The sequence below is a fragment of the Crinia signifera genome, chromosome 6 (assembly GCF_055691185.1).
Source record: "Crinia signifera chromosome 6, ASM5569118v1, whole genome shotgun sequence".
Lineage (NCBI taxonomy): Eukaryota > Metazoa > Chordata > Amphibia > Anura > Myobatrachidae > Crinia > Crinia signifera.
Genome location: NC_139222.1, coordinates 236,237,784 through 236,252,725, shown reverse-complemented (window position 1 = coordinate 236,252,725; position 14,942 = coordinate 236,237,784).

Below are 14,942 nucleotides of genomic sequence, written 5' to 3'. Positions count from 1 at the left end.
AGCTGATTTTTTCTCCAATTGGTCTGTCCACCAAGCTAGATGTGTGGAAGCCCTGAGGGAGCAGGCCAAACACCTGCAGGAAATTGGCAAACAAAGTGCCCACATGGTCAAAACAATGGCAGTGCTCCATAAAGACACACGCCGAATGATGAAATGTATGTCTGAATCTAGGGTGGACCAGCTGCATTACCAAACCAGAATGGTGACCTTGATGGAATCCCTGTGCCAGCAGCAAACCGCCCAGACTCGTTGTATGGAAGATATCTCTGTGGCCTTCCGTGAGAGAAATATAATGGCAGCAAGAGACGCCACACCTTCCCAAAGTAGCAGTGCTACGCCTCTAAGCACCCCACTCCCTTCACCCCCACGCCAGACAAGGCTACGGAAATCTCAAAGTGGTTCAAGTGGCAAACAAATTGAAAAGAAAAAACGTGGTGACAAATAATTTAGTTTGGGAACCAAAAATTAATGTTGTGCTATTATTTTGTTTATTTTGAACAGTAAAAGGTTGAACAAACTACTTGTATCTGTCTGAATTTATTTGTAAAGTACAACACGGCAAAAAAAAAACAAAAAAAAAACACACCACAATCTTTGTATACACCCCCCCCCCCCCCAAAAAAAAAAAAAAACAGCAATTGAGAACATTATTAATGGCCACCTATTAGTATTAGCAGCTTACTTTCCTTTTTGTAGTGACACATTAGTCAATATAGAAGTATGTGACCAAAGTATTAAGTTAAAATTGTATTGTCCCATCGTGGCTGCTGAAATACACATAGAAATAGACCTTAAAAAGAAAGTGTGAAAATATTCGTGTTTTTAGGTGTGATTCGTAGGCATATACGACTTGTAAAGTGAAATTTCACGAATACGAGTGGGTAGTAGATAATGAAAATACGCCTGGTCTATGTTAAAAATCCAAGATTTCTATCGATGGTGTACTCTGTCGTAGTCATTCGTATTCGTAGATTTCAATACGACAACTACCTTACGACATCACGATTTCTACAATACACCGAGTACGATTTCACACATATTAACAATAGTAACTAAGGAAAACCCGAATACGACAAGATTTTACGAATTCACACCTAGAAATACGATTTTTTCCCACGATTTTTCTTTAGTAAATTTCCCCCATTACCTGTTGACCAATAGTTGTCGACCTATCAACAGGAAACAAATTGTAACTATATTTTTATTTATTTATAGTCTCTTATATAGCGCAGCATATTCCATTGCGCTTTACAATTGGAAACAGTGATTAAACAAACTGAGTAGATACAAACTGATATGGAGGTTGGAGGGCCCTGCTCGCAAGCTTCCAATCTATAGGGATAATAGAAGGTATACATAAGGATAGAATTCCATAGCATGGCAGTCCCATCAGATTACTAGACGGTCCTAATGGGATGCAATTAGACATGAATGCTACTGGAGGTTGTGTGGGGGTCCTGAATATGATAAGCTAGCCTGAAAAGATGAGTTTTCAGGGAATGCTTGAAATTTTGGAGGCTAGAGGAGAGTCTTATACCCCGTTCTCACTGCAGCCAAATTCCCGGGTCTAGCATGTAGACCCGGGAATTTTCCTTTTAACACAGGATTTTTGGCAGTGTGAACGGGATGCATATCCGGATTTCATACACGGGTAAAACCCTTCTTTTTACCCGTGTCTGAGATCCGGATATGCAGACACAGGTTGACCCATTCACACTGCCGAAAACCCCATGTTTAAAGGCAAATTCCCCGGGTAGAACTTCTTCACCCGGGAATTTGCCTTGCAGTGAGAACGGGGGTCCAGCGCGTCAGTCCCTCGCAGTGAGAACACAGCATTAGTGTGCGTGGAAGGGCATTCCATAGGGTGGGTGCTGCCCGACAAAAATCCTGCAAGTATAAAGGCCCCCATACATTTGCCCGACTTGTCCTAGGGACCAGTCAGACCTTATTCTGATTTTCCCCGGCAGCTCCCCGGGAGGGGAACACACGATTAGGCACTTGATGTGCCAAGTTTTGCATATGATAAATCACCATGCGATTTATCATATGCAACTCCCGGGAGCTGCAATGGGAGATGCGGGCAGGGGGAGAGCCGGGCAGAGTCAGCGGCGGCAGATGCTGGGGACCTGCAGGAGGGGGGGGGAGCCGGGCATAGTAAGCTGTCAAATAGGCAGCGGGTGCTGGAGAGCCGGGCAGGGGACACAGAGGCAGCGCGCGGGGGTACGCCGGTGAACCGGGAGCTGGGGAGGAGGATCGGGAACTCACTCTGCAAGCGAGGAAAAATAAAAAACCATTACAAATGAATAGGCAGCCAGTGATTGGCTGAGAGCTCTTTCAGCCAATCAGCAATTGGCTGAGAGAGCTCTCAGCCAATCAGCAATTGGCTGAGAGAGCTCTCAGCCAATCACTGGCTGCCCATTCATTTGTATTGGTTTTTATCCTTGCAGCTGCAAAGTGAGTCCCCAATCCTCCTGCCCAGCTCCCTCGTCGTCTCACCGGCGTACCCCCGCATGCTGCCTCTGTGTCCCCTGCCCGGCTCTCCAGCGCCCCCCGCCCGCTGCCTATTTGACAGCGTACCATGCCCGGATCCCCCCCTGCAGGTCCCCAGCATCTGCCGCCGCTGACTCTGCCCAGCTCTCCGGCGTCCCCCGCTCGCTGCTACTGCCCGCCTCTCTCACTGCCCTCGCAGTGTCCCCCGCCCGCTGACCCTGCTGCCCGGAGGCTGCACATAAGATTTGGGAAATCTTATGTGCAGCCGGTCCGACTGCCTGACTCCGATCCGATGCATCGGATCGGAGGGGATGTTTAAACATGCGATTTGGGCCGATTTCATGGCCCGATTCATCCGAATCGGGTGAAATTGTGCCCAAATCGCATAGTGTATGGGGGCCTTTAGTGGGAGTGAGTAATGAGTGTGGATGAGAGACGCAGATTTTGTGCAGAGCGGAGAGGTCGGGTGGGGATATATTTTGAGATAAGTGAAGAGATATAAGTCGGTGTAGTCAGAGTGATGGCTTTGTATGTAAGTAGAAGTATTTTATAATGAATGCGGTAATATACAGGCAAGCAATGGAGGGACTGACAGAGCGGATCAGCAGACGATGAACGTCTAGCCAGAAAGATTAGCCTTGCAGCTGCATTCAAAATGGATTGTAGCGGTGATAGGGGGCGATTCTCTAACACAGAAATGCGGCAAAAACCCCGTTGTCTGGGTTTTTACCGCATTTCTGTATGCTGTATTGCACCTCCGCAGTGGCAGCGCTGCAGAGGGAATTCCCTGCAGAAGCCTATGGGCTTCTTACCGCAGCGCTGTTTGAGGGATCCGTCACGGATCCCTCCCAGCATGCCCTGCGGCCGGAGGGTCACTCTGCGCATGCGCAGATGGACTCCCGGGTCACAGACCCGGAATTCCAGTGCAGGCACCGCATCGCAAGGGACAGCTCTTATCGCAAGAGCTGTCCCTTGCGTTAATAACAGCATATGTTAGTTAGAGCATATGCCGTTATTAATAATGCGATGCCCGGCGATAGAGGGCTGCGGATGTTACAACATCCCGCCCATAGTCTTTTCTTAGGAAGACCGGTAAGGAGGCTATTGCAATAATCAATCAGTGATTTAACGAGTGCATTGATCAGTTTCTGCATTGTCTTGTGTAAGGTACGGACGAATTTTGGATATGTTATTTAGATGCATGTAACACGATTTAGAGACAGATTGAATGTGGGGAATAATGGACAGTTCAGAGTCAAGGATGACCCCTAGGCAGCGAGCTTGTGGAGTAGGATTAATTGTTGTGTTCTCAACAGTGATAGAGATATCAGGTTGGTAACTGCTCCTGGCTGGTGGGAATATAATTAATTCTGTTTTGGAAATGTTGAGTTTGAGGTGGCAAGATGACATCCAAGATGAAATGGCAGAAAGACATTTAGAGACATGGAGCAATACTGATGGTGACAATAATTAATTTATGAAATAAATGTATTATACAGACAGATGCCCCTGTAGGTGGTTATCATGATGTTATTTACCACACTAACACAGAGGCAGGTATTCAATGTGGAGAATCACGGGCAGCAGCGAATCCTGTGTAGGATTCGCTGCACTTTCGCCGCAATTCTCCCTGTAGGGCGATTCGCCGGGCAGCCGCCCGTCCACCCTATTCAACGCGTCAGGGGCTCTCCACCCCTGACGGCGAAAATTCCCCCCTGCAGCGAATACCGCTCCTGGCACTCTCCCCTGCTTCTGCGGCAATACTACCACTGCAGGGGATGGAGCGGAGTCACGGCGGGGGAGCCCGCTGATGCCGCCAGGTGCCCCCGCACAGCCTCAGGTGTCAGGGACGGGTCCAGCAGCAGCAATAGCAGACCTCCGTCTCCAGCAGTCCCAGTGTGCTGACATCTGCTATCACCGCGCTGGGACTGCTGGAGCCGGAGGTCTGCTAGTGCTGTTGCTGCTGGAGCCGTCTCTCCCTTCTGTCAGTGTCCCACCTGTTAGGGTCGGGGAGCAGAGCGGGCTGCGTGTCGGATCCCGGCTGAGAGGTGCCCGGGCTGCTGAGCGGCAGCTTCCTCCAGGTCAGGTGCGCCCCCCTCCTTTCCCCTCCGCAGAGGTCCGCAAAACACTGAACGGGCGGGGGGGCGCCGTTGATCTGACAGGAACCCCCTGTCCGCTGGTGGGTGGCATCCAGCAGGGTCTGGCAGGAGGTCCCTGCGGTGTATGTGAGATCAGCGGCGGGGTCCCTGCAGTGGATGTGAAATACTAGTTCCCATCCACTGCAGGGACCCCGCCACTGATATCACATACACTGCAGGGACCTCCTGCATGCCAGCACTACCTGACATGACCCTGCGCTGCCAGACCCCACTGCATGCCACCCACCAGCGGGCAGGGGGTCCCTGCAACCCTTATTTGAGATCAGCGGGGCCCCCCTGCAATATGTAAGTGAATCAGCCGCACAGCATATGTAACCAGCAGCGCCCCCCTGCATATGGTATGTAAAAAAAAATATATAATTAAAAATATATTTGTGTTACTTGTCCAGTTAAAAAAATAGAAAGACTCATAAAAAAATTTAATAACTGATTTTTTTACACCCCTTCCCAAAAAAAAAACCCATCATTTTAAAGGATCACATTCCAGTTCACCTAAAAAAGATGACGAATGTGAAATGGAGAATCATGGCAAAAATCAATGGAGAAAGCAGTTCTCCATTTCAGCATTGAATACACTGTCGGCGAATTCCACTAAAAACCCCATTGAAAATCACAGGCGAATTGTGGAGAATCATTTACGGCGATTCGGCAGACATTCGCTGTTCATTTGTGGCGAATTTCCTCCATTGAATATGGCGAATTGTTTTTTCTAACAGAAAATTCGCCGTTAACCCAGCGAATTGCCAGATTCACTGAAAAAAAAACGGCGAATCTGAGGCATTGAATACTGGCCAGAATGTGAATACTCACTTCATTCATTAAAAGATTGTTTTCTGTATACAGAATTTTGCGTGTTTATGTGACCCACCTGTTACCAAAACAATTCTAGAATTTAGCAGAAATGAACTGACCAATAGGCCAATCATCAGAGATGCCTTCCAAATTGGTCAGAGACATTAAGTAGGGTTACAAGTCGTACCCAAATACCAGTTAGAGTTGTTAGTGGTTATTATACGCATTATTATAGCATTACTGCCTGCGGAATCTGTGTGCGCTATATAAGAAACTGTAAATAAATAAATACAATATACAAGTTATCACAATACATTCATATATGACTTTCAGATGATGTATAGATGTGTCACTTTTCTTTGCTATAAAGGGTGAATTTATTATGGAAAGTTTTATTGCAGCAATAGGAGCACAATTATTTATCGCTGCAATTTAAATAACATTTTTGTCATGAAATATAGAAATGATTTATTGCCAATATTACGAGTGATAAGAGTTACTTATCGCTCTGCAGGCGTGCCTGGAATGAAAACATGAGCGTCCACTTCCACTGTTATATCAAAAAACGTATTTTAAAAATAAAGATTTTATATATGTACAATACTTGGGGATAGCTTCAATTAGCCACAGTGGTTACTGCCAGCAGATAGCTGGATTCTTCCAGCGGTAAACCCATCTTGGTACTTCCTCATCTTTGAGGCCGCAGCTTATGCCAGATACATTAGCCGCTTTTAGAATAGCATCATCATCATCCCCTTGCGGGCTCCGTGTCTCACTCCGCTCCCCACAACTTCAAATCCAATTTGGCAAACATCCAATTGCATTGTGGCGGGGGGGGCGGCATTCGCTTGCCCGGCAGACAGCGTTAGAGGGCTCGCTTACTAGCTAATCTTCGCTGCTAAGTGAGCCTTAGTGAATCAGGGCCTAAGTACTCTGAGCAATAGCTTAATGTAGGGGGGGTTTAAACCTTGCGGTGTCACTTTTGCGCTGACTATATACCTGTTAATAATTAATTGAGTACTAATTTGGCGATTTACACTGAAAAACAAACACTGTTGTCTATAGATTGAATAAAAGGACAATTTTTTTATTCTGACATATAAAATGAACACAATCACTTATTTCACAATAAAATGACTATTAATAAGATTCTTAGAAAAATGATGTGCTTGTTTGAAGAAACAATATATTGCACTTACATGTGGTTATTTATCTAAAACTTCATATTGGTTAACCCTAATACCGGTAAACACATACAAAAGGGTGGGGGTGGGAAAAGGAAGACTCACAAGGGGTAAAGCCTTTTGGAGCGATATTGTCCAGTGTTTCAGTCTTTAGAATAGGAGCCTCTATGGGCTGGATACCTGATTTCCAGGGGGGGGGGGGGGGGGGGGGGGTTGACGTGGAAGTGTCTGCCGTCGTAGCCCTCTTAACCAGAGGGATAGTCGGTGGGTCCAGATTGCTGCGGTGCGTCGACTAGTTTCGCCAGGTGACTGGCTTCCTCAGGATGCTGGCATTATCTGGCAGGCTTCCCAGATATTGCGAGCATCCTGAGAAAGCCAGTCACCTGGCAAAACTAGACTCCAGGCTTTACCCCTTGTGAGTCTTCCTTTTCCCACCCCCACCCTTTTGTATGTGTTTACCGGTAAAAGGGTTAACCAATATGATAAATAAGATAAATAACCACATGTAAGTGCAATATATTGTTTCTTCAAACAAGCACATCATTTTTTTAAGAATCTTATTAATAGTAATTTTATTGTGAAATAAGTGATTGTGTTCATTTTATATGTCAGAATAAAAAAATTGTCCTTTTATTCAATCTATAGACAACAGTGTTTGTTATTCAGTGTAAATTGCCAAATTAGTTCTCAATTAATTATTAACAGGTATATAGTCATCGCAAAAGTGACACCGCAAGGTGTAAACACCCCTACCCTACATTCATGCACTAAGAGGTACCGGTAGAATACCTCCACACTTTTGCAGCTCATATACACAACGTGGCAGCCATTGTACTGGCAGAAAGCCGTTCTTACCACAGATCTCTGTTTGAACCTCCGGAGGGTGTGAACTCAATTGAATAGCTCAGGGCACTGCGTGCTAAGCACCACAAGTAATTCAATCTACCCACTAATAAATAGCCTCCACCATAAATAGGTCACATCCATTGATAAATGTATCCTACATTTATAAACTTGCTATAATATTTGTATATAATCACAGAGTAATCAAATAAAATTGGTGATAAAATATTGTTTCTTCAAGATACCGTGACAATAATCAATGTATGAAATTAAATATAACATAAAGAACAGGTTTGTTAAAGCTAAAGAATTTCCAAGAAAAAAAAAGGCAGATGATAAAGGAGATGTTTTCCATCTACCTTTGACATTGGCTGGGTTTGGATTTCACGTTGATTACAATGCTCAGGCATTTTACTGACATCTAGTGGATAAAAGTGATTACTGATGAACTTCTTGATATAATAAAAATAGACATCAGTTTCTGAGGGTTTTGCTATAAGACACCATGCGGTGAATGTAATCAGCGATTCTCCAGAGAGTCTGCCCAAGGGGCAATCATTTTATTGGCCAGATATCAACTTGATTTCTCTTTTAAAATGATTGTGTATTTAAAACCCAACGATGTCTGCGAGTTTAGTAGGTTCACCGGATGGATCATTGGATTGACAGCAACTACTGTAGGTCGACAAGTATTAGGTCGCTGCCACTAGGTCGATAAGACTGGAGGTCGACATGGGGTTATGTCGACACAATCATTAGGTTGACATGGGGAAGGTCGACTGTCAAACCGTCCCGAATTTTGACAGTCGACGTCATCGACCGCCCCCTCTTGAGACTGCCTTTTATTTTCAAAGGTAGGAGATATCATTCAATAGTCGGCGACCATTGAATGATTTCCCCTGCTATCGGATGCATGCGAGGGGATGTGTTAGCAAACACAACCCCTCGCATGGTACCGAGTGGATTCAGCGGCAGGGGTGGGCGGGCATTTGGCGGGGTGGCATTTCAGGGCTCGGTAAGCAGCGATTTTTGCTGCTTACCGAGCCAACATGAATCCCCCCCCTGTATACACAGCCTGAGCAGCAGATACGTTCATGCAGCTGCTCAGTGGATAGGGAACCTTGTCAGTCAGTCAGGGACTATTCAATTGCACAAGCTGTGTTGTTGCAAGAAGAAAATCCATCTAGATAATGAAGGCTATAAGGATGCCCTATAAGAGGGTTTTTTCCCATAGCAACCAATAAGATAATCGCTATTAATACTAATAATACTAGATAAATGATTGCTAGAAGCTGTTACAGGCTATACCTCCACTTACCCTCTTAATAAATCTCTCTCTAAGGCTGTGTACACATGGGGGCGACCATATTGCCCACGATGGGAGTGTGCACCGGCGATATATCGCCGGGTGCGCGCTCCCATTTTCTCCCCCGTAGTTATCGCTGGTCGCAGGAGCTGTTTTCCTGGGCTCCCCCGGCAGTTTCTTTTTCATCAGTGACCATCTGTGGTCGCTGATGCAAACGGGACACTGAGCAATATATCGATCATCGCGAGCGATATATCGCTCAGCGATATATCCCCCCGTGTGTACAGGGCTTAACCTATGCCATTCAGGAGAAGTCATCAATATAACATCACTTGAACAGTACCACCCATAGTTACATTGTGCTGACACCGTAAACCAGGTACTGTATTCCTGGTTGCGATCTTAATGCTGGTGAAAACTAGACCTAGATTTTGGCATCCGTTAACTAATAACAGGCAGTTACAGGTTTACATAAATTACTTTTGTCCCGGCTTGTCTAAAGAAGAGAGAGGTAAAGAAATGAATCATAATACTCGTACAGGGGCAGATTTAACAACTAGTCAATTTATTAAAACACATCACAGTTAGGAGCTGATTGGCTGCAGCACCATTTAACATATGTAATGAGTGATAACAACATCACTGTTTATTAAATATGCCCCATACTGTAGTTTTAGCACCAAAATAAGGGTAAAAATGTAAGAAAACTGTGTGACAGTGATGGCTAACCTCGACACTCCAGCTGTTGCTGAACTACACATCCCAGCATGCCCTGCTACAGTTTTACTATTTGACCATGCTAAAACTGATGCAGGTCGATTGAAAGGGGGATTGAAGGAGGAGGGTTGGGGTCTGCACACAGTTTGACTATACCCTTTAATTATATAGGGTTTTAGTAAGAGAGGACAAGCCGCCTTATTTGTCGAAATAATGTGTCGTGGGTGCTATCCGGGCAATTGGTACAGAACTGGTTTGGAAAGAAAGAAAGGGATTTGCACGGTGGATGCACACCAAAGATATATACTTTTTTAAAACTTAACCTTTATTGGTTTATTAAATAAAATATAGAGGGGACCTTGGTGTCTGCGTTCTTTGCAATTGTACAGAACCGCAGGTCTCGGCCCACTCCGCTTATTGTGAATTGTTTAGAGGTTAAAACTTGGGACATACATTCACACATACATACATATAAAGTGGAGTGCTTGTGCACTGTAGAAGTAGGAAAGTGTGTTATAATTATTAAAAGTGTTCACTAGACTTGATTACTTGTTCCTATATTTGCTGTATAGAGGATGTAATATGGTCTCTTATCTGGAGTAGAAGGCTGTATGGGTGGTTTGTTTACAGTTTTAATATCTATTCTGAAATTTTACTCCTGGAGATTTATTTGGGAGAAAGTTGTATAAAGGTAGGAGGTGGTGCCCATGTATTCAATGCTCCTATGTCGCCGTAAATAACGGTGAGTAGTGAACTTTTCTCTCCTATTTTATGATTCCCTGTATTCAGCTCTGTTGCTTCTCCAAAAATATTTTGCGAAGCTAACTCAGTTCACCCTGCACTTCTACCCATGTCTGTTCAATGGGGATTTTAGTGTCTCTCTCAAAAAGTGTATTCAATGCACAAATTGCGAGTCCTGCTGGTTTCTTTTTTTAGAGATGTTCTCCATTTTTCCCTCGGCATCTTTTTTTAGGTGAACTGTAGGGTTATCTTTGTTAAAGTTGTTATTTTTTTTGTTTTTTATGGCTTATAAATTAAAAAAAAAAGTACTCTAATGTATTTATTGCAAGTGCCATAATGCTGTACTTCTATATTAATTTATTAATTTAATTGGAAGTTATTTTAATGGTAACCAATAAGAAATCATTTTGGAATGCTCCTAGTAATTTCCCATGCTTCCTCTCTTCTTCCTCACCTAACCCCCAAACAGGCTTTTAAACACGCTAACAATTATAAAATAAATTAAATAAAAACACAGGGCAAAGAAACAATGCTAAAAGCACAACACAAGGATAAAGGCCAAACAGAACAAAATACACCCGTCTGCACAAACCCAATTAAAATAGTCACACAGCCATTTGTTGTAAAATAAATACTGAACAAAACATTTACCTTTCTAAATCTTTGTAAAAAAATACAAGTCCACAAATGTGAGGAACATGCTGCTGAGATGAACACCCTGCTCAGGAATATCCCACTCTGACCAGCTCACGTGGAGAGCAGGAGAAAACAGATGTCTCCAGTTACAGCTCTCCCATTTGAACTTGCATAATTATGCTAAGTTCGCAAAAGGGGTCAGTGAGCTGGCCACAAGTTGAATACTGAGGAAGTCAGAAATGAGGAGATAAGAAAAAGTGGTGAGCACTTCAGCGAGATCACAGGGACACAGAACAGTGAGCGGTGAGCCAGACTCTCAAAAAACATTGAATACTCCTCAATCAGTTTGTTTTAGATACATTTTTCTGCTATATAGCCGATATATTACTTAGCGGAGTGGGCCGAGACCTGCGGTTCCATACAATTGCAAAGAACGCAGACACCAAGGTCCCCTCTATATTTTATTTAATAAACCAATTAAGGTTAAGTTTTAAAAAAGTATATCTCTTTAGTGTGCATCCACCGTGCAAATCCCTTTCTTTCTTTCCAAACTAAAACTGATGCAGGGCATGCTAGGATGTGTAGTTCAACAACAGCTGGAGTGTCAAGGCTAGCCATCACTGCTGTATGAATTACTAACAAACAGGCATATGGGAACACAGTCATAAGATCTACAGTATCGAGGTTGACAGTTAAAAGGTCCACAACTATTGGTCGACAGTCAAAAGTTTGACATCGTCAAAAGGTCGACAGTCAAAATGTTAGCATGAAAAAAGGTTGATAAATGTCAACATGAGTTTTTCATAATTGTTTTATAAAAACCGACTTGTTCATACTTTACCAACCATGAGGGCATAAAGCTAGATTATAATAGTGTGCCGAACGCAGTGGTGAGAGCAGCGAGACTTGGGGTTACACATGCAGAGGAATCAGGGAGGAGATAATTGGTCTCATTTGCAGTTGGGAGCACTGGTGGGTGCAGTTGTGGGGCTGCAGCATGGATAGGGGAACCACACCAACTGCCACCCCAAACACTGACAAGCACCCCTAGCCAGGGACTCACTGGTAGCGGATGTGGCTCCTCTATATGAATTTTGGACTATGCTGCAGGCCACCTCTGGAGCCACCACTGATTGAGAGCAAAGCAGAAAATAGTAAGCGCACCTTGGTATAACCTGGTTGCACTGTAGATGGTACAGATATGATGGGTGACATTCTATGGGATGCGATTATCGTTTTTTTGCGGTAATTAGACCACAAAATGGCGATATCGCATTTTCCCATTAAATCGTTTATTTAATGGAATGCGCTCAGGGACTGAAATCGCATATTATGTGCGTTAAGGTATGCTGAATAAAAATGCGAGATTAATTCGCATTTTTATCGCATCCAGATGTTTTCCAATACAAAAGTATACAAGTCGCATATTTAATGCTATGCGCATTTGCACATTGCATTTTTTAGGTGACTAATTATCGCACTAATTTCAGACCTGGGTCTGTTAGGCGAATTAGCCAGAACCCTGCACAGATCGCAATGTTCTGTGCAGGGTTCTGCTGTCAAAAATAAAAGAAAGGGTTAAAAAACAAAAAAAAACGAGCGCGGGGTCCCCCGCCCGAGTATAACCAGCCCCGGGCTCACTGAGCCGGTGCTGGTGACATAAAATCAGGGTCCCCGACAAATAGGGGTCCCCTTGATTTTATGAAACCAGCACCAGACTCAAGGTCCGGCGCTGGTTCCCAAAATACGGGGGACAAAGTGACTAGGGGTCCCCCGTATTTTAAGAACCAGCACCGGACACAACCGCCAGCAGGGTAATGCCACAGCCGGGGGAAACTTATTATATAAGCTCCCGCGGCCAAAGTATTAACCCCCTGGCTGGTCAGCATGGGCAGGGGTCCTGGGGAAGTGGGGACCCCCCCAATGAAGGGGTCCCCCCCTCCAGGACTTAACAGCCCATGCTGATAGTCCGGGGCTGTCCCCGATGCCCCTGGCCGGTGGGCATCGGGCTGATGATTTGTGTAAAAAAAAGAATTAAAACTATTGTTTTACACTGGCGAACTATGAGTCCCAGCAAGCCTACCCCGCATGCTGGGACTTGGGGAACCACAAGTCCCAGCATGCGGGGCATTAAAGGGCCCGCTGGCACTTGTAGTTCTGCAGTGAAAAAAATAGTGCACAAAATCACACTGACACCCTGTAAAATAAAACTTTAATACACACAAAAAACACACACACTGATACTTACCTACCTTGAGCCCGTAGGTCGGTCCCTGGATCCTGGGTCCGTCCTCCGGGGCTCCAGGGCAGAAGAGTCCGGTTCCGGGGCCTTGGTCCTGGGGTTCCGGGGCTCCTGGCCTGCAGAATCCAGGGTCCGGGATCCAAGGTAGTCCAGAGGGGTACCTAAGGAAGCAAATCCAACTTACCTGGTCCCCGGCGGCGACCTCGGACTCCTCACCGGTGACTGCGCTTCTCCCATCTGCTACCCGGCTTGCAAGACTTTGACCGGCGCTGAGATGTTTCCTCCTCGGCATCTCTGGACAGAATGATTTCGTCATTCTAACTAGAGACGCCGAGGAGGAAACATCTCTGCTCTAGATGCGCTGAGATGTTACTTCCTCTGCGTCTCTAGTTAGAATGATTTCTGGCCAATCAGGAGCCGACTTTCTCGGCTCCTGATTGGCCAAGAAATCATTCTGTCCAGAGACGCCGAGGAGGAAACATCTCAGCGCCGGTCAAAGTCCTGCAAGCCGGGTAGCAGATGGGAGAAGTGCAGTCACCGGTGAGGAGTCCGAGGTCGCCGCCGGGGACCAGGTAAGTTGGATTTGCATCCTTAGGTACCCCTCTGGACTACCTTGGATCCCGGACCCCGGATTCTGCAGGCCAGGAGCCCCGGAACCCCAGGACCAGGACCAAGGCCCCGGAACCGGACTCTTCTGCCCTGGAGCCCCGGAGGACGGACCCAGGATCCGACCTACGGGCTCAAGGTAGGTAAGTATCAGTGTGTGTGTGTTTTGTGTGTATTAAAGTTTTATTTTACAGGGTGTCAGTGTGATTTTGTGCACTATTTTTTTTCACTGCAGAACTACAAGTGCCAGCGGGCCCTTTAATGCCCCGCATGCTGGGACTTGTGGTTCCCCAAGTCCCAGCATGCGGGGTAGGCTTGCTGGGACTCATAGTTCGCCAGTGTAAAACAATAGTTTTAATTCTTTTTTTTACACAAATCATCAGCCCGATGCCCACCGGCCAGGGGCATCGGGGACAGCCCCGGACTATCAGCATGGGCTGGTAAGTCCTGGAGGGGGGGGGACCCCTTCATTGGGGGGGTCCCCACTTCCCCAGGACCCCTGCCCATGCTGACCAGCCAGGGGGTTAATGCTTTGGCCGCGGGAGCTTATATAATAAGTTTCCCCCGGCTGTGGCATTACCCTGCTGGCTGGTTGTGTCCGGTGCTGGTTCTTAAAATACGGGGGACCCCTAGTCACTTTGTCCCCCGTATTTTGGGAACCAGCGCCGGACCTTGAGTCTGGTGCTGGTTTCATAAAATCAAGGGGACCCCTATTTGTCGGGGACCCTGATTTTATGTCACCAGCACCGGCTCAGTGAGCCCGGGGCTGGTTATACTCAGGCGGGGGACCCCGCGCTCGGTTTTTTTTTACAACTTTGCGCTGTCCTGCAAATGTGCGATTTTCAGACATGAAAATCGCACATTTTCAGGACTAAATACAGCGCACCACTTCGCTGCAAATCGCCCCTCTTCGCACTTTTCAGCCTCCAATGCGCATCACATTAAATATGCGCATTTTGACTGAAAAATGCGATTTTAAAATTGGCGATTTGCGGCGATGTGGTGCGCAAATAAAACATGCGCATTTAGCGCATAGCATAGAATCTCACCCAAAGTGTTGGAAATGTAAGGAAATTTAGACTAGGGAGAGCTGTCCAGCACATGTGGGCTACTTGTAAATGTAGCCAGTATTTACCCTGCATGCAACAGGGTCTAAGTGCAATGTGGATAAGTAGTGGATAAGTGGAATAGCCTCCCATCAGAGGTGGTAGAGGCTAAGACAGTAG